The sequence below is a fragment of the Chiloscyllium punctatum genome, unplaced genomic scaffold, assembly GCF_047496795.1.
Source record: "Chiloscyllium punctatum isolate Juve2018m unplaced genomic scaffold, sChiPun1.3 scaffold_54, whole genome shotgun sequence".
NCBI lineage: Eukaryota > Metazoa > Chordata > Chondrichthyes > Orectolobiformes > Hemiscylliidae > Chiloscyllium > Chiloscyllium punctatum.
The window spans coordinates 8813205-8828673 of record NW_027309789.1 but is presented as its reverse complement, the minus strand read 5'-3'; positions in this window follow the sequence as shown (position 1 = coordinate 8828673).

The following is a 15469-nucleotide window of genomic DNA, read 5'->3' as shown; positions in this document are numbered from 1 at the left end:
AAACAGAGGGGCTGAAACAGAGGGCGAGAAACAGAGGGGCCGAAACAGAGGGGCTGAAACAGAGGGGCTGAAACAGAGGGCGAGAAACAGAGGGGCTGAAACAGAGGGCGAGAAACAGAGGGGCTGAAACAGAGGGCGAGAAACAGAGGGGCTGAAACAGAGGGGCTGAAACAGAGGGGCTGAAACAGAGCGGCTGAATCGGAGGGTCTGAAACAGAAGGGCTGAAACAGAGGGGCTGAAACAGAGGGCGAGAAACAGAGGGGCTGAAACAGAGGGCGAGAAACAGAGGGGCTGAAACAGTGGGCGAGAGCCAGAGGGCGAGAAACAGAGGGGCTGAAACAGAGGGCGAGAAATAGAGGGGCTGAAACAGAGGGTCTGAAACAGAGGGGCTGAAACAGAGGGGCTGAAACAGAGGGGCTGAAACAGAGGAGCTGAAACAGAGGGGCTGAAACAGAGGGCGAGAAACAGAGGGGCTGAAACAGAGGGGCTGAAACAGAGGAGCTGAAACAGAGGGCGAGAAACAGAGAGGCTGAAACAGAGGGCGAGAAACAGAGAGGCTGAAACAGAGGGCGAGAAACAGAGTGGCTGAAACAGAGGGCAAGAAACAGAGGGGCTGAAACAGAGGGCGAGAAACAGAGGGGCTGAAACAGAGGGGCTGAAACAGAGGGGCTGAAACAGAGGGGCTGAACCAGAAGGGCTGAAACAGAGGGCGAGAAACAGAGGGGCTGAAACAGAGGGCCAAAAAAAAAAGGGCGAGAAACAGAGGGACTGAAACAGAGGGGCTGAAACAGAGGGGCTGAAACAGAGGGCGTGAAACAGAGCGGCTGAAACAGAGGGCGAGAAACAGAGGGGCAGAAACAAAGGGTCTGAAACAGTGGGGCTGAAACAGAGGGGCTGAAACAGAGGGCGAGGAATAGAGGGGCTGAAACAGAGGGCGAGAAACAGAGGGGCTGAAACAGAGGGCGAGAAACAGAGGGGCTGAAACAGAGGGCGAGAAACAGAGGGGCTGAATCAGAGGGGCTGAAACAGAGGGCGAGAAACAGAGGGGCTGAAACAGAGGGCGAGAAACAGAGAGGCTGAAACAGAGGGGCTGAAACAGAGGGGCTGAAACAGAGGGGCTGAATCAGACGGGCTGAAACAGAGGGCGAGAAACAGAGGGGCTGAAACAGAGGGCGAGAGACAGAGGGGCTGAAACAAAGGGGCTGAAACAGAGGGGCTGAATCAGAGGGGCTGAAACAGAGGGGCTGAATCAGACGGGCTGAAACAGAGGGCGAGAAACAGAGGGGCTGAAACAGAGGGCGAGAGACAGAGGGGCAGAAACAGAGGGGCTGAAACAGAGGGGCTGAAACAGAGAGTGTGAATCAGAGGGGCTGAAACAGAGGACTAGAAACAGAGGGGATGAAACAGAGGGCGAGAATCAGAGGGGCTGAAACAGAGGGCAAGAAACAGAGGGGCTGAAACAGAGTGGCTGAAACAGAAGGGCTGAAACAGAGGGGCTGAAACAGAGGGCGAGAAACAGAGGGGCTGAATCAGAGGGGCTGAATCAGAGGGGCTGAAACAGAGGGGCTGAATCAGAGGGGCTGAAACAGAAGGCGAGAAACAGAGAGGCTGAAACAGAGGGCGAGAAACAGAAGGGCAGAAACAGAAGGCGAGATACAGAGGGGCTGAAACAGAGGGGCTGAAACAGAGAGCGAGAAACAGAGGGGCTGAAACAGAGGGCGAGAAACAGAGGGGCTGAAACAGAGGGGCTGAAAAGAGGGGCTGAAACAGAGGGCGAGAAACAGAGGGGCTGAAACAGAGGGCGAGAAACAGAGGGGCTGAAACAGAGGGGCTGAAACAGAAGGGCTGAAACAGAGGGGCTGAATCGGAGGTGCTGAAACAGTGGGGCTGAAACAGAGGGGCTGAAACAGAGGGCGAGAAACAGAGGGGCTGAAACAGAGGGGCAGAAACAGAGGGGCTGAAACAGAGGGGCTGAAACAGAGGGCGAGAAACAGAGGGGCTGAAACAGAGGGGCTGAAACAGAGGGTGAGAAACAGAGGGGCTGAAACAGAGGGGCTGAAACAGAGGGGCTGAAACAGAGGGGCTGAAACTGAGGGCGAGAAGGGGAGAGGCTGAAAAAGAGGGCGAGAAACAGAGGGGCTGAATCGGAGGGGCTGAAACAGAGGGGCTGAAACAGAGGGGCTGAAACAGAGGGCGAGAAACAGAGGGGCTGAAACAGAGGGGCTGAATCAGAGGGGCTGAATCGGAGGGGCTGAAACAGAGGGGCTGAAACAGAGGGGCTGAAACAGAGGGCGAGAAACAGAGGGGCTGAAACAGAGGGACAGAAACAGAGGGTCTGAAACAGAGGGGCTGAAACAGAGGGCGAGAAACAGAGGGGCTGAATCAGAGGGGCTGAATCAGAGGGGCTGAAACAGAGGGGCTGAAACAGTGGGCGAGAAACTAAGGGACTGAATCAGCGGGCGAGAAACAGAGTGCGAGAAACAGAGGGGCTGAAACAGAGGGGCTGAAACAGACGGGCTGAAACAGAGAGCCTGAAACAGAGGGGCTGAATCTGAAGGGCTGAAACAGAGGGGCTGAAATAGATGGGCTGAAACAGACGGGATGAATCAGAGGGGCTGAAACAGAGGGGCTGAATCAGAGGGGCTGAAACAGAGGGGGTGAAACAGAGGGGCTGAAACAGAGGGCGAGAAACAGAGGGGCTGAAACATGGGCGAGAAACAGATAGGCTGAAACAGAGAGGCTGAAACAGAGGGGCTGAAACAGAGGGGCTGAAACAGAGGGCAAGAAACAGAGGGGCTGAAACAGAGGGCGAGAAACAGAGGGGCTGAAACAGAGGGGCTGAAAAAGAGGTGCTGAAACAGAGAGTGTGAATCAGAGGGGCTGAAACAGAGGGCGAGAAACAGAGGGGCTGAAACAGAGGGCGAGAATCAGAGGGGCTGAAACAGAGGGCAAGAAACAGAGGGGCTGAAACAGAGTGGCTGAAACAGAAGGCCTGAAACAGAGGGGCTGAAACAGAGGGCGAGAAACAGAGGGGCTGAATCAGAGGGGCTGAATCAGAGGGGCTGAAACAGAGGGGCTGAATCAGAGAGGCTGAAACAGAAGGCGAGAAACAGAGAGGCTGAAACAGAGTGCGAGAAACAGAGGGGCAGAAACAGGAGGCGAGAAACAGAGGGGCTGAAACAGAGGGGCTGAAACAGAGGGCGAGAAACAGAGGGGCTGAAACAGAGGGCGAGAAACAGAGGGGCTGAAACAGAGGGGCTGAAACAGAGGGGCTGAAACAGATGGCGAGAAACAGAGGGGCTGAAACAGAGGGCGAGAAACAGAGGTGCTGAAACAGAGGCCGAGAAACAGAGGGGCTGAAACAGAGGGGCTGAAACAGAGGGCGAGAAACAGAGAGGCTGAAACAGAGGGCGAGAAACAGAGGGGCTGAAACAGAGGGGCTGAAACAGTGGGGCTGAATCAGAGGGGCTGAAACAGAGGGCGAGAAACAGAGGGGCTGAATCAGAGGGGCTGAAACAGAGGGGCAGAAACAGAGGGGCTGAAACAGAGGGGCTGAAACAGAGGGGCTGAAACAGAGGGGCTGAAACAGAGGGCGAGAAACAGAGGGGCTGAATCAGAGGGGCTGAATCAGAGGGGCTGAAACAGAGGGGCTGAAACAGTGGGCGAGAAACTAAGGGACTGAAACAGCGGGCGAGAAACAGAGTGCGAGAAACAGAGGGGCTGAAACAGAGGGGCTGAAACAGAAGGGCTGAAACAGAGGGGCTGAAATAGATGGGCTGAAACAGACGGGATGAATCAGAGGGGCTGAAACAGAGGGGCAGAATCAGAGGGGCTGAAACAGAGGGCGAGAAACAGAGGGGCTGAAACAGTGGGCGAGAAACAGAGGGGCTGAAACAGAGGGCGAGAAACAGAGGGGCTGAAACAGAGAGGCTGAAACAGAGGGACTGAAACAGAGGGGCTGAAACAGAGGGCAAGAAACAGAGGGGCTGAAACAGAGGGCGAGAAACAGAGGGGCTGAAACAGAGGGGCTGAAACAGAGGGCGAAAAACAGAGGGGCTGAAACAGAGGGCGAGAATCAGAGGGGCTGAAACAGAGGGCGAGATACAGAGGGCGAGAAACAGAGGGACTGAAACAGTGGAGCTGAAACAGAGGGGCTGAAACAGAGGGCGAGAAACAGAGGGGCTGAAACAGAGGGCGAGAAACAGAGGGGCTGAAACAGAGGGCGAGAAACAGAGGGGCTGAAACAGAGGGGCTGACACAGAGGGGCTGAAACAGACGGGCTGAAATAGAGAGCCTGAAACAGAGGGCGAGAAACAGAGGGGCTGAAACAGAGGGCGAAAAACAGAGGGGCTGAAACAGAGGGCGAGAAACAGAGGGGATGAAACAGTGGGGCTGAAACAGAGGGCGAGAAACAGAGGGGCTGAAACAGAGGGCGAGTAACAGAGGGGCTGAAACGGAGGGCGAGAAACAGAGTGCGAGAAACAGAGGGACTGAAACAGAGGGGCTGAAACAGAGGGGCTGAACCAGAAGGGCTGAAACAGAGGGCGAGAAACAGAGGGGCTGAAACAGAGGGCCAAAAAAAAAAGGGCGAGAAACAGAGGGACTGAAACAGAGGGGCTGAAACAGAGGGGCTGAAACAGAGGGCGTGAAACAGAGCGGCTGAAAGAGAGGGCGAGAAACAGAGGGGCTGAAACAGAGGGCGAGAAACAGAGGGGCTGAAACAGAGGGCGAGAAACAGAGGGGCTGAAACAGAGGGGCTGAAACAGAGGGGCTGAAACAGAGCGGCTGAATCGGAGGGTCTGAAACAGAAGGGCTGAAACAGAGGGGCTGAAACAGAGGGCGAGAAACAGAGGGGCTGAAACAGAGGGCGAGAAACAGAGGGGCTGAAACAGTGGGCGAGAGACAGAGGGCGAGAAACAGAGGGGCTGAAACAGAGGGCGAGAAATAGAGGGGCTGAAACAGAGGGGCTGAAACAGAGGGGCTGAAACAGAGGGCGAGAAACAGAGGGGCTGAAACAGAGGGGCTGAAACAGAGGAGCTGAAACAGAGGGGCTGAAACAGAGGGCGAGAAACAGAGGGGCTGAAACAGAGGGGCTGAAACAGAGGAGCTGAAACAGAGGGCGAGAAACAGAGAGGCTGAAACAGAGGGCGAGAAACAGAGGGGCTGAAACAGAGGGCGAGAAACAGAGGGGCTGAAACAGAGGGGCTGAAACAGAGGGGCTGAAACAGAGGGCGAGAAACAGAGGGGCTGAAACAGAGGGGCTGAAACAGAGGAGCTGAAACAGAGGGCGAGAAACAGAGAGGCTGAAACAGAGGGCGAGAAACAGAGTGGCTGAAACAGAGGGCAAGAAACAGAGGGGCTGAAACAGAGGGCGAGAAACAGAGGGGCTGAAACAGAGGGGCTGAAACAGAGGGGCTGAAACAGAGGGGCTGAACCAGAAGGGCTGAAACAGAGGGCGAGAAACAGAGGGGCTGAAACAGAGGGCCAAAAAAAAAAGGGCGAGAAACAGAGGGACTGAAACAGAGGGGCTGAAACAGAGGGGCTGAAACAGAGGGCGTGAAACAGAGCGGCTGAAACAGAGGGCGAGAAGCAGAGGGGCAGAAACAAAGGGTCTGAAACAGTGGGGCTGAAACAGAGGGGCTGAAACAGAGGGCGAGGAATAGAGGGGCTGAAACAGAGGGCGAGAAACAGAGGGGCTGAAACAGAGGGCGAGAAACAGAGGGGCTGAAACAGAGGGGCTGAAACAGAGGGGCTGAAACAGAGGGCGAGAAACAGAGGGGCTGAAACAGAGGGCGAGAAACAGAGGGACTGAAACAGAGGGCGAGAAACAGAGGGGCTGAATCAGAGGGGCTGAAACAGAGGGCGAGAAACAGAGGGGCTGAAACAGAGGGCGAGAAACAGAGAGGCTGAAACAGAGGGGCTGAAACAGAGGGGCTGAAACAGAGGGGCTGAATCAGACGGGCTGAAACAGAGGGCGAGAAACAGAGGGGCTGAAACAGAGGGCGAGAGACAGAGGGGCTGAAACAAAGGGGCTGAAACAGAGGGGCTGAATCAGAGGGGCTGAAACAGAGGGGCTGAATCAGACGGGCTGAAACAGAGGGCGAGAAACAGAGGGGCTGAAACAGAGGGCGAGAGACAGAGGGGCAGAAACAGAGGGGCTGAAACAGAGGGGCTGAAACAGAGAGTGTGAATCAGAGGGGCTGAAACAGAGGACTAGAAACAGAGGGGATGAAACAGAGGGCGAGAATCACAGGGGCTGAAACAGAGGGCAAGAAACAGAGGGGCTGAAACAGAGTGGCTGAAACAGAAGGGCTGAAACAGAGGGGCTGAAACAGAGGGCGAGAAACAGAGGGGCTGAATCAGAGGGGCTGAATCAGAGGGGCTGAAACAGAGGGGCTGAATCAGAGGGGCTGAAACAGAAGGCGAGAAACAGAGAGGCTGAAACAGAGGGCGAGAAACAGAAGGGCAGAAACAGAAGGCGAGATACAGAGGGGCTGAAACAGAGGGGCTGAATCAGAGGGGCTGAAACAGAGGGCGAGAAACAGAGGGGCTGAAACAGAGGGCGAGAAACAGCGGGGCTGAAACAGAGGGGCTGAAACAGAAGGGCTGAAACAGAGGGGCTGAATCGGAGGTGCTGAAACAGAGGGGCTGAAACAGAGGGGCTGAAACAGAGTGCGAGAAACAGAGGGGCTGAAACAGAGGGGCAGAAACAGAGGGGCTGAAACAGAGGGTCTGAAACAGAGGGCGAGAAACAGAGGGGCTGAAACAGAGGGGCTGAAACAGAGGGTGAGAAACAGAGGGGCTGAAACAGAGGGGCTGAAACAGAGGGGCTGAAACAGAGGGGCTGAAACTGAGGGCGAGAAACAGAGAGGCTGAAAAAGAGGGCGAGAAACAGAGGGGCTGAATCGGAGGGGCTGAAACAGAGGGGCTGAAACAGAGGGGCTGAAACAGAGGGCGAGAAACAGAGGGGCTGAAACAGAGGGGCTGAATCAGAGGGGCTGAATCGGAGGGGCTGAAACAGAGGGGCTGAAACAGAGGGGCTGAAACAGAGGGCGAGAAACAGAGGGGCTGAAACAGAGGGGCAGAAACAGAGGGGCTGAAACAGAGGGGCTGAAACAGAGGGCGAGAAACAGAGGGGCTGAATCAGAGGGGCTGAATCAGAGGGGCTGAAACAGAGGGGCTGAAACAGTGGGCGAGAAACTAAGGGACTGAATCAGCGGGCGAGAAACAGAGTGCGAGAAACAGAGGGGCTGAAACAGAGGGGCTGAAACAGACGGGCTGAAACAGAGAGCCTGAAACAGAGGGGCTGAATCAGAAGGGCTGAAACAGAGGGGCTGAAATAGATGGGCTGAAACAGACGGGATGAATCAGAGGGGCTGAAACAGAGGGGCTGAATCAGAGGGGCTGAAACAGAGGGCGAGAAACAGAGGGGCTGAAACAGAGGGCGAGAAACAGAGGGGCTGAAACATGGGCGAGAAACAGATAGGCTGAAACAGAGAGGCTGAAACAGAGGGGCTGAAACAGAGGGGCTGAAACAGAGGGCAAGAAACAGAGGGGCTGAAACAGAGGGCGAGAAACAGAGGGGCTGAAACAGAGGGGCTGAAAAAGAGGTGCTGAAACAGAGAGTGTGAATCAGAGGGGCTGAAACAGAGGGCGAGAAACAGAGGGGCTGAAACAGAGGGCGAGAATCAGAGGGGCTGAAACAGAGGGCAAGAAACAGAGGGGCTGAAACAGAGTGGCTGAAACAGAAGGCCTGAAACAGAGGGGCTGAAACAGAGGGCGAGAAACAGAGGGGCTGAATCAGAGGGGCTGAATCAGAGGGGCTGAAACAGAGGGGCTGAATCAGAGAGGCTGAAACAGAAGGCGAGAAACAGAGAGGCTGAAACAGAGGGCGAGAAACAGAGGGGCAGAAACAGGAGGCGAGAAACAGAGGGGCTGAAACAGAGGGGCTGAAACAGAGGGCGAGAAACAGAGGGGCTGAAACAGAGGGCGAGAAACAGAGGGGCTGAAACAGAGGGGCTGAAACAGAGGGGCTGAAACAGATGGCGAGAAACAGAGGGGCTGAAACAGAGGGCGAGAAACAGAGGTGCTGAAACAGAGGCCGAGAAACAGAGGGGCTGAAACAGAGGGGCTGAAACAGAGGGCGAGAAACAGAGAGGCTGAAACAGAGGGCGAGAAACAGAGGGGCTGAAACAGAGGGGCTGAAACAGTGGGGCTGAATCAGAGGGGCTGAAACAGAGGGCGAGAAACAGAGGGGCTGAATCAGAGGGGCTGAAACAGAGGGGCAGAAACAGAGGGGCTGAAACAGAGGGGCTGAAACAGAGGGGCTGAAACAGAGGGGCTGAAACAGAGGGGCAGAAACAGAGGGGCTGAAACAGAGGGGCTGAAACAGAGGGCGAGAAACAGAGGGGCTGAAACAGAGGGGCTGAAACAGTGGGCGAGAAACTAAGGGACTGAAACAGCGGGCGAGAAACAGAGTGCGAGAAACAGAGGGGCTGAAACAGAGGGGCTGAAACAGACGGGCTGAAACAGAGAGCCTGAAACAGAGGGGCTGAATCAGAAGGGCTGAAACAGAGGGGCTGAAATAGATGGGCTGAAACAGACGGGATGAATCAGAGGGGCTGAAACAGAGGGGCAGAATCAGAGGGGCTGAAACAGAGGGCGAGAAACAGAGGGGCTGAAACAGTGGGCGAGAAACAGAGGGGCTGAAACAGAGGGCGAGAAACAGAGGGGCTGAAACAGAGAGGCTGAAACAGAGGGACTGAAACAGAGGGGCTGAAACAGAGGGCAAGAAACAGAGGGGCTGAAACAGAGGGCGAGAAACAGAGGGGCTGAAACAGAGGGGCTGAAACAGAGGGCGAAAAACAGAGGGGCTGAAACAGAGGGCGAGAATCAGAGGGGCTGAAACAGAGGGCGAGATACAGAGGGCGAGAAACAGAGGGACTGAAACAGTGGAGCTGAAACAGAGGGGCTGAAACAGAGGGCGAGAAACAGAGGGGCTGAAACAGAGGGCGAGAAACAGAGGGGCTGAAACAGAGGGCGAGAAACAGAGGGGCTGAAACAGAGGGGATGAATCAGAGGGGCTGAAACAGAGGGGCTGAAACAGCGGGGCTGAAACAGTGGGCGAGAAACTGAGGGGCTGAAACAGAGGGGCAGAAACAGCGGGCGAGAAACAGAGGGGCTGAATCAGAGGGGCTGAATCAGAGGGGCTGAAACAGAGGGGCTGAAACAGCGGGCGAGAAACTAAGGGACTGAAACAGCGGGCGAGAAACAGAGTGCGAGAAACAGAGGGGCTGAAACAGACGGGCTGAAACAGAGAGCCTGAAACAGAGGGGCTGAATCAGAGGGGCTGAAACAGAGGGGCTGAAATAGATGGGCTGAAACAGAGGGGATGAATCAGAGGGGCTGAAACAGAGGGGCTGAATCAGAGGGGCTGAATCAGAGGGCGAGAAACAGAGGGGCTGAAACAGAGGGCGAGAAACAGAGGGGCTGAAACAGAGGGGCTGAAACAGAGTGGCTGAAACAGAGGGGCTGAAACAGAGGGCAAGAAACAGAGGGGCTGAAACAGAGGGCGAGAAACAGAGGGCGAGAAACAGAGGGACTGAAACAGTGGGGCTGAAACAGAGGGGCTGAAACAGAGGGCGAGAAATAGAGGGGCTGAAACAGAGGGCGAGAAACAGAGGGGCTGAAACAGAGGGCGAGAAACAGAGGGGCTGAAACAGAGGGGCTGACACAGTGGGGCTGAAACAGAGGGGCTGAAACAGAGGGCGAGAAACAGAGGGGCTGAAACAGAGGGCGAGAAACAGAGGGGATGAAACAGAGGGCGAGAAACAGGGGGGCTGAAACAGAGGGCGAGAAACAGAGAGGCTGAAACAGAGGGGCTGAATCGGAGGGGCTGAAACAGAGGGGCTGAAACAGAGGGGCTGAAACAGAGGGCGAGAAACAGAGGGGCTGAATCAGAGGGGCTGAATCAGAGGGGCTGAAACAGAGGGGCTTAAACAGTGGGCGAGAAACTAAGGTACTTAAACAGCGGGCGAGAATCAGAGTGCGAGAAACAGAGGGGCTGAAACAGAGGGGCTGAAACAGACGGGCTGAAACAGAGAGCCTGAAACAGAAGGGCTGAATCAGAGGGGCTGAAACAGAGGGGCTGAAATAGAGGGGCTGAATCAGAGGGGCTGAAACAGAGGGGCTGAATCAGCGGGGCTGAAACAGTGGGCGAGAAACTGAGGTGCTGAAACAGAGGGGCAGAAACAGCGGGCGAGAAACAGAGGGGCTGAAACTGAGGGGCTGAAACAGAGGGCGAGAAACAGAGTGGCTGAAACAGAGGGCTAGAAACAGAGGGGCTGAAACAGAGGGGTTCAAACAGAGGGGCTGAAAAAGAGGGGCTGAAACAGTGGGGCTGAAACAGAGGGCGAGATACAGACGGGCTGAAACAGAGGGCGAGAAACAGAGGGGCTGAAACAGAGGGCGAGAAACAGAGGGGCTGAAACAGAGGGGCTGAAACAGACGGGCTGAAACAGAGGGCAAAAAACAGAGGGGCTGAAACAGAGGGCGAGAAACGGAGGGTGAGAAACAGAGGGCGAGAAACAGTGGGGCTGAAACAGAGGGCAAAAAACAGAGGGGCTGAAACAGAGGGCAAGAAACAGAGGGTGAGAAACAGAGGGCGAGAAACAGATGGGATGAAACAGAGGGGCTGAAACAGAGGGGCTGAAATAGAGGGGCTGAAACAGCGGGGATGAATCAGAGGGGCTGAAACAGAGGGGCTGAAACAGCGGGGCTGAAACAGTGGGCGAGAAACTGAGGGGCTGAAACAGAGGGGCAGAAACAGCGGGCGAGAAACAGAGGGGCTGAATCAGAGGGGCTGAATCAGAGGGGCTGAAACAGAGGGGCTGAAACAGCGGGCGAGAAACTAAGGGACTGAAACAGCGGGCGAGAAACAGAGTGCGAGAAACAGAGGGGCTGAAACAGACGGGCTGAAACAGAGAGCCTGAAACAGAGGGGCTGAATCAGAGGGGCTGAAACAGAGGGGCTGAAATAGATGGGCTGAAACAGAGGGGATGAATCAGAGGGGCTGAAACAGAGGGGCTGAATCAGAGGGGCTGAATCAGAGGGCGAGAAACAGAGGGGCTGAAACAGAGGGCGAGAAACAGAGGGGCTGAAACAGAGGGGCTGAAACAGAGTGGCTGAAACAGAGGGGCTGAAACAGAGGGCAAGAAACAGAGGGGCTGAAACAGAGGGCGAGAAACAGAGGGCGAGAAACAGAGGGACTGAAACAGTGGGGCTGAAACAGAGGGGCTGAAACAGAGGGCGAGAAATAGAGGGGCTGAAACAGAGGGCGAGAAACAGAGGGGCTGAAACAGAGGGCGAGAAACAGAGGGGCTGAAACAGAGGGGCTGACACAGTGGGGCTGAAACAGAGGGGCTGAAACAGAGGGCGAGAAACAGAGGGGCTGAAACAGAGGGCGAGAAACAGAGGGGATGAAACAGAGGGTGAGAAACAGGGGGGCTGAAACAGAGGGCGAGAAACAGAGAGGCTGAAACAGAGGGGCTGAATCGGAGGGGCTGAAAAAGAGGGGCTGAAACAGAGGGGCTGAAACAGAGGGCGAGAAACAGAGGGGCTGAATCAGAGGGGCTGAATCAGAGGGGCTGAAACAGAGGGGCTTAAACAGTGGGCGAGAAACTAAGGTACTTAAACAGCGGGCGAGAATCAGAGTGCGAGAAACAGAGGGGCTGAAACAGAGGGGCTGAAACAGACGGGCTGAAACAGAGAGCCTGAAACAGAAGGGCTGAATCAGAGGGGCTGAAACAGAGGGGCTGAAATAGAGGGGCTGAAACAGAGGGGATGAATCAGAGGGGCTGAAACAGAGGGGCTGAATCAGCGGGGCTGAAACAGTGGGCGAGAAACTGAGGTGCTGAAACAGAGGGGCAGAAACAGCGGGCGAGAAACAGAGGGGCTGAAACAGAGGGGCTGAAACAGAGGGCGAGAAACGGAGGGTGAGAAACAGAGGGCGAGAAACAGTGGGGCTGAAACAGAGGGCAAAAAACAGAGGGGCTGAAACAGAGGGCAAGAAACAGAGGGTGAGAAACAGAGGGCGAGAAACAGATGGGATGAAACAGAGGGGCTGAAACAGAGGGGCTGAAATAGAGGGGCTGAAACAGCGGGGATGAATCAGAGGGGCTGAAACAGAGGGGCTGAAACAGCGGGGCTGAAACAGTGGGCGAGAAACTGAGGGGCTGAAACAGAGGGGCAGAAACAGCGGGCGAGAAACAGAGGGGCTGAATCAGAGGGGCTGAATCAGAGGGGCTGAAACAGAGGGGCTGAAACAGCGGGCGAGAAACTAAGGGACTGAAACAGCGGGCGAGAAACCGAGTGCGAGAAACAGAGGGGCTGAAACAGACGGGCTGAAACAGAGAGCCTGAAACAGAGGGGCTGAATCAGAGGGGCTGAAACAGAGGGGCTGAAATAGATGGGCTGAAACAGAGGGGATGAATCAGAGGGGCTGAAACAGAGGGGCTGAATCAGAGGGGCTGAATCAGAGGGCGAGAAACAGAGTGGCTGAAACAGAGGGCGAGAAACAGAGGGGCTGAAACAGAGGGGCTGAAACAGAGTGGCTGAAACAGAGGGGCTGAAACAGAGGGCAAGAAACAGAGGGGCTGAAACAGAGGGCGAGAAACAGAGGGCGAGAAACAGATGGACTGAAACAGTGGGGCTGAAACAGAGGGGCTGAAACAGAGGGCGAGAAATAGAGGGGCTGAAACAGAGGGCGAGAAACAGAGGGGCTGAAACAGAGGGCGAGAAACAGAGGGGCTGAAACAGAGGGGCTGACACAGTGGGGCTGAAACAGAGGGGCTGAAACAGAGGGCGAGAAACAGAGGGGCTGAAACAGAGGGCGAGAAACAGAGGGGATGAAACAGAGGGCGAGAAACAGGGGGGCTGAAACAGAGGGCGAGAAACAGAGAGGCTGAAACAGAGGGGCTGAATCGGAGGGGCTGAAACAGAGGGGCTGAAACAGAGGGGCTGAAACAGAGGGCGAGAAACAGAGGGGCTGAAACAGAGGGGCTGAAATAGAGGGGCTGAAACAGCGGGGATGAATCAGAGGGGCTGCAACAGAGGGGCTGAATCAGAGGGGCTGACACAGAGTGCGAGAAACAGAGGAGCTGAAACAGAGGGCAAGAAACAGAGGGGCTGAAACAGAGGGGCTGAAACAGAGGGGCTGAAACAGAGGGCGAGAAACAGAGAGGCTGAAACAGAGGGCGAGAAACAGAGGGGCTAAAACAGAGGGCAAGAAACAGAGGGGCTGAATCAGAGATGCGAGAAACAGAGGGGCTGAAATAGAGAGGCTGAAACAGAGGAGCTGAAACAGAGGGCGAGAAACAGAGGGGCTGAAACAGAGGGCGAGAAACAGAGGGGCTGAAATAGAGGGGCTGAAACAGAGGGGCTGAATCAGAGGGGCTGAAATAGAGGGGCTGAAACAGAGGGGCTGAATCAGAGGGGCTGCAACAGAGGGGCTGAATCAGAGGGGCTGAAATAGAGGGGCTGAAACAGAGGGGCTGAATCAGAGGGGCTGCAACAGAGGGGCTGAATCAGAGGGGCTGACACAGAGTGCGAGAAACAGAGGAGCTGAAACAGAGGGCAAGAAACAGAGGGGCTGAAACAGAGGGGCTGAAACAGAGGGGCTGAAACAGAGGGCGAGAAACAGAGAGGCTGAAACAGAGGGCGAGAAACAGAGGGGCTAAAACAGAGGGCAAGAAACAGAGGGGCTGAATCAGAGATGCGAGAAACAGAGGGGCTGAAATAGAGAGGCTGAAACAGAGGAGCTGAAACAGAGGGCGAGAAACAGAGGGGCTGAAACAGAGGGCGAGAAACAGAGGGGCTGAAACGGTGGGCGAGAAACAGAGGGCGAGAAACAGAGGGACTGAAACAGAGGGGCTGAAACAGAGGGGCTGAAACAGAGGGCGAGAAACAGAGGGGCTGAAACAGAGGGCGAGAAACAGAGGGGCTGAAACAGAGGGCGAGAAACAGAGGGGCTGAAACAGAGGGGCTGAAACAGTCGGGCTGAAACAGAGGGGCTGAAACAGAGGGCGAGAAACGGAGGGGCTGAAACAGAGGGGCTGAAACAGAGGGCGAGAAACAGAGGGTCTGAAACAGAGGGCGAGAAACGGAGGGGCTGAAACAGAGGGGCTGAAACAGAGGGGCTGAAACAGAGGGCGAGAAACAGAGGGGCTGAAACAGAGGGCGAGAAACAGAGGGGCTGAAACAGAGGGCGAGAGACAGAGGGCGAGAAACAGAGGAGCTGAAACAGAGGGCGAGAGACAGAGGGGCAGAAACAGAGGGCGAGAAACAGAGGGGCTGAAACAGAGGGGCTGAAACAGAGAGTGTGAATCAGAGGGGCTGAAACAGAGGGGCTGAATCAGAGGGGCTGAAACAGAGGGGCTGAATCAGAGGGGCTGAAACAGAAGGCGAGAAACAGAGGGGCTGAAACAGAGGGCGAGAAACAGAGGGACTGAAACAGAGGGCGAGAAACAGAGGGGCTGAAACAGACGGCGAGAAACAGAGGGGCTGAAACAGAGGGCGAGAAACAGAGGGGCTGAAACAGAGGGCAAGAAACAGAGGGGCTGAAACAGAGGGCGAGAAACAGAGGGGCTGAAACAGAGGGCGAGAAACAGAGGGGCTGAAACAGAGGGTGAGAAACGGAGGGGCTGAAACAGAGGGGCTGAAACAGAGGGGCTGAAACAGAGGGCGAGAAACAGAGGGGCTGAAACAGAGGGCGAGAAACAGAGGGGCTGAAACAGAGGGTGAGAGACAGAGGGCGAGAAACAGAGGAGCTGAAACAGAGGGCGAGAGACAGAGGGGCAGAAACAGAGGGCGAGAAACAGAGGGGCTGAAACAGAGGGGCTGAAACAGAGAGTGTGAATCAGAGGGGCTGAAACAGAGGGTCTGAATCAGAGGGGCTGAAACAGAGGGGCTGAATCAGAGGGGCTGAAACAGAAGGCGAGAAACAGAGGGGCTGAAACAGAGGGCGCGAAACAGAGGGGCAGAAACAGAAGGCGAGAAACAGAGTGGCTGAAACAGAGGGGCTGAAACAGAGGGCGAGAAACAGAGGGGCTGAAACAGAGGGCGAGAAACAGAGGGGCCGAAACAGAGGGGCTGAAACAGAGGGGCTGAAACAGAGGGCGAGAAACAGAGGGGCTGAAACAGAGGGCGAGAAACAGAGGGGCTGAAACAGAGGGCGAGAAACAGAGGGGCTGAAACAGAGGGGCTGAAACAGAGGGGCTGAAACAGAGCGGCTGAATCGGAGGGTCTGAAACAGAAGGGCTGAAACAGAGGGGCTGAAACAGAGGGCGAGAAACAGAGGGGCTGAAACAGAGGGCGAGAAACAGAGGGGCTGAAACAGTGGGCGAGAGACAGAGGGCGAGAAACAGAGGGGCTGAAACAGAGGGCGAGAAATAGAGGGGCTGAAACAGAGGGG